Raw genomic sequence first — 10,998 nt, 5'->3', positions numbered from 1 at the left:
GCTCAGCGAGGGAGAGAGCGACATCCGGGCGATTAAACCGACGACCTTTCGGTCACAAGCTCGCTGCTCCAACCTTTAGGCCACCACTGCCCCTATTACCGGGCATGATGAGAAGCTGTACAGATATTACCACAGAGACTGTCACACCTCTCTCTCACTCTCTCTCTCTCTCTCTTTCACACACACACACACACACACACACACACACACACACACACACACACACACATAATGCAATGGGTGAGGTCTGGGTGTGACTGCCTCCACCAGGAATGCAGTAGTGTGTGTTCTGAACTCTCCACATACTGTACAGTCACCCAGGCTGATCTGTCAGTTTCTCTGTACATTCTGCCTGACAGACAGAGACAGACAGAGAGACAGACAGAGACACTGAGTAACTCTCATGGACACATCAGAATGGAAAAAGGAAAAAGGAGAGTACAGAGGCAGAAATACAGGAACAGGCAAGGTGTGGACAGATGAAGCAAATAAATGAGGATTGGTATTTTCTTGGACACCTGCAAGTTTCTGCCAAACTTTAAGGAAAGTCCCTGAGTCAGCTCTTGGTAACGCTTCTTTCTCTCGTGGACTTTGTATTTACCCAGTTTCTAACTTCTTGTGGATTATGACTGCAGACTCTATTCAACTAGAGCTCTACTGAAAGTGCCACAGGCTGATGTAAGTTTCAGATTTTTGTTGCCGTACTTTCAGTTTAATAAGTTCAATCTGTGTCTTTGGAGTTGAAGCTTCATTTCAGCATCACGTTCTGACTCCCCCGTTTCGTATCCTCGCTATCTTTTTCTTTAGAGTTTTTAAAAAATGTAAAATTACAGTCTCTGAAGAAATTCCTTAGTCTTCAGTGATAACCAGCTGTTTGAATGTTGACATCGGAGTTTGAGCCACAGTGACAGCAGAGTGAATGATCTCTTCTGCAGATGTTCATCTGACACCTGACTGCTGGAACTGAACATGGCATCCCACTGCATCACACAGAAGTGGATTACAAAGGTAAGAAACCCACGATGAGCCACGCACTTTCGGCAGAGCATGATGACATCACACGTCAACAGGCTTTATCAGGCCTGTAGCCAGGATTTTAGAAATACAGTCCAAATTCCCCCAGCACAACGCAAAAACTAATAGAGCCTTAAATCTTTAACATTTGTGTCAACAACACTGATATTCTGCTGATCCTATAAAGTAATTATAGTACATATTTCACAGATACTATATGCTATAAAAACTACAACAATGTGTATTTCATGTTCTTTATTGTATATTGTAGATATATTGTCACCAGACATAAAAGCTGGTCAGGGTTCTCCTCTGTAACAATTATATCTCTATAGCCGTTTTTGTCAGATGAACACCAGATGTTCACCAGATTACTGTAGTATTTACAAAAATACATGGAATATAATTTATTTATCTTTTCCTCTAAAATGCCCAATGTAACTGTCGTTCCCCGCCGTCGTGTTTTCTTCCCATTCTGTCATTTGTGTCTCGCTACACAAAGCCCTCTCCACACTGCTAAACTTTAAAGATATGGAGTGTAAAGCCTCATCATGCGTAATTGTGTGAGTGTAGACTGTAACTTCCTCCTTGGGTCATTAAAACCTTGAACATTCCCAGAAACAACCCAGGATGTGACCTCTGTGTCTTCAGTGATAGCCACGGCCCTGAGTTTCATCCATCATTATTTTGAAATCTGTATTATGTTTTACTTGATAAAGGAAAATTATTTTCAAACTTAAAAAAATATATGATAACATGATAATAAATGAATGCTCCCTTGCGAATAGTTAGTGGTTAGTGCAGTGAGTTGCGTGACCTTGTTACTGTTTTGTTGGCACCTGACAGATTTTCTATCTGGGAGACTATCTGGAGTTCAAATCAAATGTGCACAGGCTTGCTGTGGCAGATTCACTTTGGCAGGTTACTGTTTGGTCACTGCTAAGCTGGTTGGTCCCACATTTATTATTCAGTTATCTGATCCAGTATAAATGACTGAATTTATATAATGAAAGATGATTCTTTCAGATTGGGAGTTCCGATCATTAGAGTTGCCAGCCGAGTTTCTAATGGCCTGCTATAATCTGCAGTGGTCATTAGGTCACACAATACAAAAGTCAACAAAAAACAAAGACTGAATCCAAATGTCCAGGATTCCCCACACTCACAGACCTAGGACTGTCCAAGTCCACATATCAGTAAGCCACCAAGGGGCCTCAAGCATATATGCTCATATACCCCCCACCCCCCAAAAAACAAATGCATGATAACGAACAAATGACACTTGTGAACAGAGCATTTTTCATACATCATACAAATTTTATTGAAATACACTGTAAGTGTCTGTATACAGTTGTGCAATTATTTGTTAACCCATACTATTTCATTAGTAGTGTTATTTTTGTTATACAACTAAGATAGTTATTCTTGACATATCCAACTTTTTAACCATCAATATGACAGAATATTTAACTGTATTGCAAATGAAGAATCTTACATGTTTGTTTCTTGCAACAAATAAGAAAGTAACTTAGGCAGCGACCAGCAGAAGTGGTACTAAATGAAGAGCTCCCTTCAAAGAGCCATAATTCCCATCACTAATATATATATATATATATATATATATGCAGAACAGCCAGTCTACTCATGTCAGCTACACATAGTTTGTAAAAGTGACATTTATTCATGATATTCTGTGGCAGCATGTCGAAAAACACATGTAGTGAAATTCACTGGAGGTGCCAAAATGTAGTGTAACAAGCATCACCTTTTACATGATGATGACACTTTCAAATCAGCAATTTGCAGCTGTTTCATAGAGTCAGTTGGAGCTCTTCTATGGCTTGGATCGGCATGAAACTCATCAGTATCAAAAGATGAACAACTGTGTTATATTTGTTTACATTTTGGAAAATGAAGTTTGCCAAATATTAACAGTTAATTTTTTGCTGTGTACTATTGGATGTGCTAACATACAGACAGGAAGTGAACAAATATTGAGACGGACTAGCACATTGTTGGTTTTGTTGACAAGAGAAAAATGTGGAATAACACCAGCCTTATCCATTAAGAATGAGGACCACAGACCTGGTTTGGGTTGATCCTCAGGTTTTCACTGGGGTCAGGTCTGCTGGAAGACCTCTAATATCATATTGTCTTACACACAACAAGTATGAACGATACACTTCAGTCAATCAGAATGTTAGTGTTCTTTAATATGCTTACATAAATTCCATGAAAACATTAAAAATGGCTCATCAGGAGACAGAAGTGACATATACAGGAAGAGTTCTGTTTAACTGCTTGATGAGGACATGTTGTTAGCAGCCTCATCATCAACACACGTTCATGTTGGGAAAGAACAAGCAAACATTTTGACTGAATTGTCGTTGAGTGAGCTAGTGAATCCACTCCACTGAGAGAGGGGCTAGAGAAAGCGTTCCCCTCAGGGATCGATAAAGTATTGATTAAACCCTGCGAACTCTGAGCTGACTGGTTCATCTGAGCATCAGGATGAATTATAACCCTGTCATCACTCTACAGTATACACAACATGCACACACACACACACACACACATAGTGCTGATCATTATTAGTCCTGCAGCAACCATTGACATGTTGTTATGTAAAACACATTTATGTGACACTGACAGTGTACTCTGTCATACATCAACAAAACACGCATGGGCATCAGCTGTAAGAGTTCCAGTACTTGTATTTATTCGTGTGTTTATTGTTTGCAGGGATTTAGTATGGTGATGTCTGTCCGACACTTTGGTCTGGAAAAATACAGTATTTTCCAGTGAAATTAGTTTTGGATGTTGTGGTCCCCAGGGGATCAGCCTCACTCACTGCCTCTGACCTTTTCTCAGCCGAGGGGAAGATTGTAAAGTGGTAATATCCAGTGGTGTCTCATGTATCTCATGCACTGTACTTAAATACATTTTCAAGGTACTTAACTTGAGTGTTTCCGTGTGATGCTGCTTTATTCTTCCACTTCAATACGTTTCAGAGGAAAATATTGCATTTTTTACACATGTATCTGACAGTGAGTTATTTTACATATAAAACATACTGTATGATCAAAAATATAATATAGTGCAATAGGTTAAACTGCACAACAGCATATGAAGTTTGATAAAATAATCTTAACGCAGGTCGCCTGTTATCATGAGGTCCCTATTTAAGGTCACGTGACGACAACTGAACCAACTTCATGGCAACTTAGCCAACTCCATCTGCCGATGAAGACTAAGAGATGCAGTTGAAAGCCTCAGAAAAAGCTAGTAAGTGGACAGTGAGTTAAGATTGTTTTGTAAACTACTTCCCAAATTCAAGAATGACATACTCAAAAAGTTAAATAAAGTTTAGAATTAGCTGTAACTCGACCAGCTACAACATTGAACTGTATCAGCAATAATAAGGTAATATTATAAAAGAGTTTTGCCCCCAAGTGGTCAAAAAATAAGTGAATGCCGGGTAAAGTAACATTTTGAATGTACAACCTCTACTTGTTATGGAGATTTTTTTTTTTAAATGTTCTTGTATTGTTACTAGGATCTGAATATTGCTTCTACCACTGGGATGCCAAAACCTATAGGGCAGTTTGCCATGAAAATGATACACATTCATGCTGCAAAAGATCTCTGTCCATTTTGCTTCTAATGTATTCTGACCACAGGCCAAATGATCAACTCTGTGCACAAGATAATGAAAATGAAAAGTGCAAATTAGCCCCTGTCAGGTTCTTCTGCTTATCCCATTGGACAACTTTTTTAGTGCTACGTGGAACCCTTTCTGGAAGTTACAATGAGAACCCTATATGAAGGATACACCAGGAACCCGAAATAATTCAATTCAGTTCAATTTTATTTATATAGCACCAATTCATAACAGAAGTTATCTCTTTGCACTTTTCCTGTAGAGCAGGTCCTGACCGTCACATTTAATTATAATAATAATAATAACTAGTTATTTAATTTAAAGCCAACATTTTGTGGTGGCGTCTGGAACTGTCTCAGAAGGTTCAGTTAAAGGAAAATTCCACCATTTCTCTCACCACCTCTTGTAGAGATTCGGAAAATGCGGCGTCCAGCAAAAGAACTTTCCAAATAAACTTAACTTTTGCAGAAATCATTTCAAACACTCCTCTCTGAGTCAGCCACAAATTAATTCTCCGGTTTCTTCAGCTTTAAATTAGATCTCAGATCAGTCTCACAGAGATGATCTCATAGTTGTTTGAAGTGTGCTGCTAAATGTGATTGTTACAACTCGGCCTCACAGGTGCTGTAACTGTGTCCAGCCGCATCAGTCTAGCCTCCAAGACTTTCATTTTCATTTAAAAACTCCAGACCTGAATCTTGTCACTAGGCTTAGTTGTCCATGATGAGTACAACTTCTTCCTGCTAAGGGTGTGTCTCCACCTGCCTGTCTGTCGAGTGAGCATGCTTCACATAGCTGTCCCGCTGCTCCTGACTCGCCTGTCAGCCCAGTCTGGATTTAACGCTAACCAGTTCTCTACTGCTGGCACTGGAGCCAACTTTACTTACTGACTTATTAACCCAAACCCAGTCGTTAATCAGCATTCCCTTCATCAACCAGACTGTCAGTTCGGAGTTTAAAAAGAGGCTTCACAGTGCCTAGTAACCTGACCGGCTCATTTATTTGAGACCATTTCAACATCTGACGTAGAAATCTGAACAAACCTTAACAATGTCAACATGACGAGTTAGCATTAGCTAACTATTGTGAATCTTTAGCTAGATGAACTTTTGGTGTGTCCTAATTCCCTACTACCTTTTAATCTTTATAGTTTAATGTACTGTAGGTATGCTTTAAATCCTGGTTTGACACATATTGTATCACAGAATTATGATTCGCTACTGCATAAAGTATTGTTCTGTTTTGGGGATTTCAAAATGTCACTGTTTATATGAAAAATCTCTTTTCATCAGCCCTTGTTGTTGTTGACAAACTGACATTTTGTCACTGTAAAGCGGCTGTAAAGTGGTTGATAAATTATTAGGCATCCTGTAATTTTGGAATTAATAAGGTGACATAAAGGTGTGTTTGAGGATAGACTTTTAGACTTTTGTTTATACATCATCTTAGTTTTGTGCGCTTAAACAGCTTACCTGTAATGTACCTGTAAACTTTTTTTAGAACTGTGTATATCAGGTCTGTGCTTGCAGGTTTCATTGGGGTTCAAACTGCGAAGCGGTAGAAACTTATTGAGTTTGTGCCGGTTTATAATCATAATAATAATAATAATAATAATAATTATTATTATTATTATTATTATTATTATAAGGGTTCAAACCGCGAAGTGGACCCCAATAACTGGAAATGATGTGCATGTGATGTCGACCACATGGTGGCGCTGTAATTAAGGCCCCAAAAATGTAATTTTGAACAGTCCACGGCCCTCACACCGTAAGTCCAAATAACTTGAAATTTCTCTCACAAGTCCAGCTCAATGTGCTCTGCAAAAAAGCCTCTGGGACCATTAAAGTCCGCCATGATGGATCTTTTGCTAATTTGCATAATGTGAAATACAGGAAAGTGACATCTACTTTTTGGATTTTGACTCTACCAACACCAAATTTGGGATACAGCATTACGGGACTGAGATACACATTTCTATTATAAATGAGCAAGATCGGTCAAACAACATGGCCACCATCAGCCAAAATATCTTCGCTTTGCAGGAAAATGGCCATAACTTATAAACGATCTGTCGAATCATCGTACATTCTGGTGGATATGTTCAGTCCGTCTTTGGGAATAGGCGTGCCAGAGTATTTTGAGCCCGACCTATAGGGGGCACCACAAATGCCAAAAAACTGTACCTCAACACCTGGTGCACACAATTTCAACAAATTTGGCAAGCATGCTCTGGAGGAAAAGATTAACCAAAATATGAAGTTTCTTGTTGATTGGTGCATGTGGGCGTGGTCTATTCATCGTTATCTGTTTTTTTATGCCTTCCCTAAATTTGCAGTGAGCTGGAACGAGCTAGAGACATGAAACTTGGCATCATAACTGGCGATGGCATGGAAGTGCTTCCCCAGAAATATGATTCCAATCAGCCTGATGGTGGTGCTAGAATTAACAGCCAAAAAGTTAACATGGCGAGTGTTTTCCCTTAATAATAACAACCTTCATTTAAAAACTGCATTTTGTGTTTACTTGGGTTATCTTCAACTAATATTTAAATTTGTTTGATGATCTGAAACATTTAAGTGTGACAAACATGCAAAAAAATAAGAAATCAGGAAGGGGGCAAACACTGTTGCACACCACTGTATATACTTCATACTGCTCTCAACCAATTTAAATTTAAAACACTGAGGGTCAGTTTCACAGTCTTCTTTTGCCAATTTACCCTTCAACCTGTCAACGGAAAATGTATTCATTAAATGAAGTAGTTTGATAGTGAGTTATCAAGCATCAGCTATCAGTATACGTTAATCATCTAAAAAGCTAAAAGGTTTTTGTTTCTGGCCTCCCAATGCAACTCCCTTAGAGCTTTCTGTAGTCTAATGGCTTCTAACAATGGTTGGAGGGCAATGATGAACAATAAGATTGATGGAGGGCAGCCTTGTTTTGTGCCTCTGTCCACCTGAAATCGGGACAATCTCAAGTTCTTAGTTAAACTTTTGAAACCAAGACACAAATTAATTAAAAGCATGGAACAGATAACGCCACATTCTTGGTCAGATCAGCTGAGTGAACAAGAATTGTTCCAGTTTTGGCTAACTAATCACATCTAAATCAATGTGTGTGTGTATAGTTGTGTTAGTTTGTGCGTGTGTATGTGTTTGACCATGTTGGTGTTAATGGATAGGAGACAAGTGTTTGTGCAGCCTGCATGTTGGAGACATGTTTGTGTGTGTACAAGCCACTAAATATTTTTGCTCATTTTATGTAGTGATGTTTAAGAGATAGGAAGTATTTAACAGGTGTGTGTGTGTGTGTGTGTGTGTGTGTGTGTGTGTGTGTGTGTGTGTGTGTGTGTGTGTGTGTGTGTGTGATTGTGTATGCATGCATCCACATGCATGATGACACTGTGATAATAATGCATGGATATTAGGTGAAGCGCTGTGTTCTGTTGTTGGAGATCTGATTGCTGCATCTTTTTTAAAAACATGATTAAAAGTCAGAAGCCTCAGCTGCACCAAGTGTGCAGAGTTCATTTAACCCTGCAACAGTAAAGTTAGTGACAACATACTTACAGTTTAACTAACCAGTAGTTCGGCAAAAAATGTACAATCTGTCCTGATGGTGGTGCCAGACACAAGCCCAAGAGGTCATTAATTCAATTCAATTCAATTCAATTTTATGTATATAGCGGCAATTCATAACAGAAGTTATCTCATTGCACTTTTCCTATAGAGCAGGTCTAGACCGTACTCTTTATGATATTATTTACAGAGACCCAACAAATCCCACCATGAGCATGGGGGGAGCATGAATGTGCTCAGCATCAATGTATTGTTAATCTGATTATAGATCTAAATGCTGTGCAGCAGTAATCACACTAACGTTCTTATACTTAACCCAAAAAATATATCAATATGTTTGTAATTTTACGTAGTTTCCTGCATTTCATGACTTTGTTCAAAGGATTGGCTCACATTTTTTCAAGTCTGTCTTAAAACAATACTCACATGTCCACATGTACATTAAAAGAGGTTTTACTTGCTGTAATCATTCCTCCTGTTCATACTGGCCATTAAAAGATCCCTTCCTAACATGCCCCCAGTGGAAGTGATGTGGGGCAAAATCCGCAGACCTCGTTACATGCAAAAATATATTCCAAATTGTATCAGAAGTTAATGTGAGGCTTCATGTAAAAATGGTTTCCTTGTTCATAGGGGCACCTGGCTATTGTATCATGACAAACTTGAAAAAAATGTGAATCTATCCTTTAATGCAATATCCCTGAAAAACATGATTTAAAAAAAAAATCATTCACATCTCCTCCTAGTTTTAATGCGACTAAATGGACTCATATGTCAAACTGTGTGTAATACTGTGTAGAAGGGTGCTGCTTTGATTACACCATTGCATGTATATCTCAAACATTATGAGTTATTAGGAGTCTATGTCATGGAGTGAGTCGATGTCTATTGAGGCCCATTCAGTCCCACTGTATTTATAACACAACACCTGTATAAAGCACAAACTCAAACATTCACATTCCAAAATGCAAATACCACCTAGAATTTTTAAAATAGTAATAATGTAATTGTAGTGGTAACATTAATATTAATGAATTAATAATAATAGGAATGACAGCTATAGGAATAATAATACTCACAGTACTAGCAACAGAGCCACTAACAACAACTGCAGCAGCAGTTGTCGAGCAGGAACACGGGGGCAGCAGGTGGCCCACAACCACAGATCCAGTCTCTGCAGCTCAGGAGGTAGAAATACCTGCTGAAAGCAACAGGAGAGAGGAGAGAAACGAGGAAGCACAAAACTACGGGAGAGAGAAGATGTCGAGTTAGTAACATACAGTAATAGGATAAAAATGCATACAGATGGAGAGGGAGAGGAGGAGAGGAGCTCAGTGCATCATGGGAAGTCTCCCGGCAGCCTAGACCTATAGCAGCATAACTAAGGGATGGTTCAGGACTCACCCAAGCCAGCCCTAACTATAAGCTTTATCAAAGAGGAAAGTCTTAAGCCTACTCTTAAATGTGGAGATGGTGTCTGCCTCCCGAACCCAAACTGGGACCTGATTCCACAGGAGAGGAGCTTGACAACTGAAGGCTCTGGCTCCCATTCTACTTTTGGAGACTCTAGGAACCACAAGTAACCCTGCATTCTGGGAGCTCTAGTGTTCTAGTCGGGTAATAAGGTATTATGAGCTCTTTAAGATATGATGGTGCCTGACCATTAAGAGCTTTGTAGGTGAGGAGAAGGATTTTAAATTCTATTCTGGATTTTACAGGATGCCAGTGCAGATAAGCTAATATTGGAGAAATATGATCTCTTTTCCTAGTTCTTGTCAGTACACGTGCCGCAGAATTCTGGATCAACTGGAGAGTCGTAAGGGACTTATTCGGGCAGTCTGATAATAAGGAATTGCAATAGTCCAGCCTAGAAGTAACAAATGCATGAACTAGTTTTTCTGCATCATTTTGAGACAGGATGTGTCTGATTTTTGCAATGTTGCGTAGGTGAAAGAAAGCAGTCCTTGAAGTTTGTTCATGTGGGAATTAAAGGATAAATCCTGATCAAAGATAACTCTGAGGTTCCTTACGGTGGTGCTGGAGGTCAGGGCAAAGCCATCTAGAGCAACTATATCTTTAGATAATGTGTCTCGGCAGTGTTTGGGGCCAAGCACAATAACTTTAGTTTTGTCAGAGTTTAACATCAGAAAATTGCAGGTCATCCAGGTTTTTATGTCCTTCATGAGTTATACAGTATACAGTAATGTATAAAAGCTTAATGCAGAAGTGTTTTAAAGCTCATTTCACTCCCATTACATCTGTAACTCAGACAATACATGAAGGTCAATGAGTTTTATGTATTTATAAAGTCATCCAAAGATCATCCCAATCCCATCAGCTCTCACAGCAATCACATACATTTTCTTCAGGATATGCTTTTCTACTTAACTAACTAACTAACAGTATCTTGCATGCAAAGCTGACATTTCGTCCATTGTGTAATGCTACAGGAAAGCACATGGAGTGTCCAAAATGAAAAGGGCTCACAGTCTGGGGAGCATGAGGATGCTTAGTAAATTTCACTGCAATCTATCCAGTACATTTTAACATTTGTAAAAGAGGAAAATGTGGCCTGATGTTGGCACCTTACAAATTCACAGTATTCTGTTTTGGCAGACAGTATATAAGAATGAGATGTACAAACAGGAAATCATATAAATTCTGTGTCAAAGAATGTCTATAAAAGTGACTTTAGAAACTTTGGAAATGTATCAAATATAAAGGAAACAGTTATTTCCTTTT

The 10,998-nt window shown here is 38.9% G+C and overlaps 1 protein-coding gene across 3 annotated transcripts in view; it reads left to right on the top strand.

Annotated features, from left to right (window-relative positions):
* Positions 1-248: 248 nt before the first annotated feature.
* The window catches only part of LOC122861888 (disheveled-associated activator of morphogenesis 1-like), a 31,232-nt gene continuing 20,482 nt past the window's right edge, over positions 249-10,998 (top strand). The window contains exons 1-3 of one of the 3 annotated variants that reach the window (XM_044166913.1): positions 253-469; positions 606-678; positions 936-1,008. The gene's annotated coding sequence lies outside the window, so the exon portion shown is untranslated. Of the gene's footprint in view, positions 679-935; positions 1,009-10,998 lie in introns of all 3 variants that reach the window. The other 2 variants (XM_044166914.1, XM_044166911.1) reach the window with 2 other exon arrangements.

The sequence above is a fragment of the Siniperca chuatsi genome, linkage group LG15, assembly GCF_020085105.1.
Source record: "Siniperca chuatsi isolate FFG_IHB_CAS linkage group LG15, ASM2008510v1, whole genome shotgun sequence".
NCBI lineage: Eukaryota > Metazoa > Chordata > Actinopteri > Centrarchiformes > Sinipercidae > Siniperca > Siniperca chuatsi.
The sequence above is the reverse complement of the archived record's forward strand: the minus strand, read 5'-3'. Positions and strand labels throughout refer to the sequence as shown.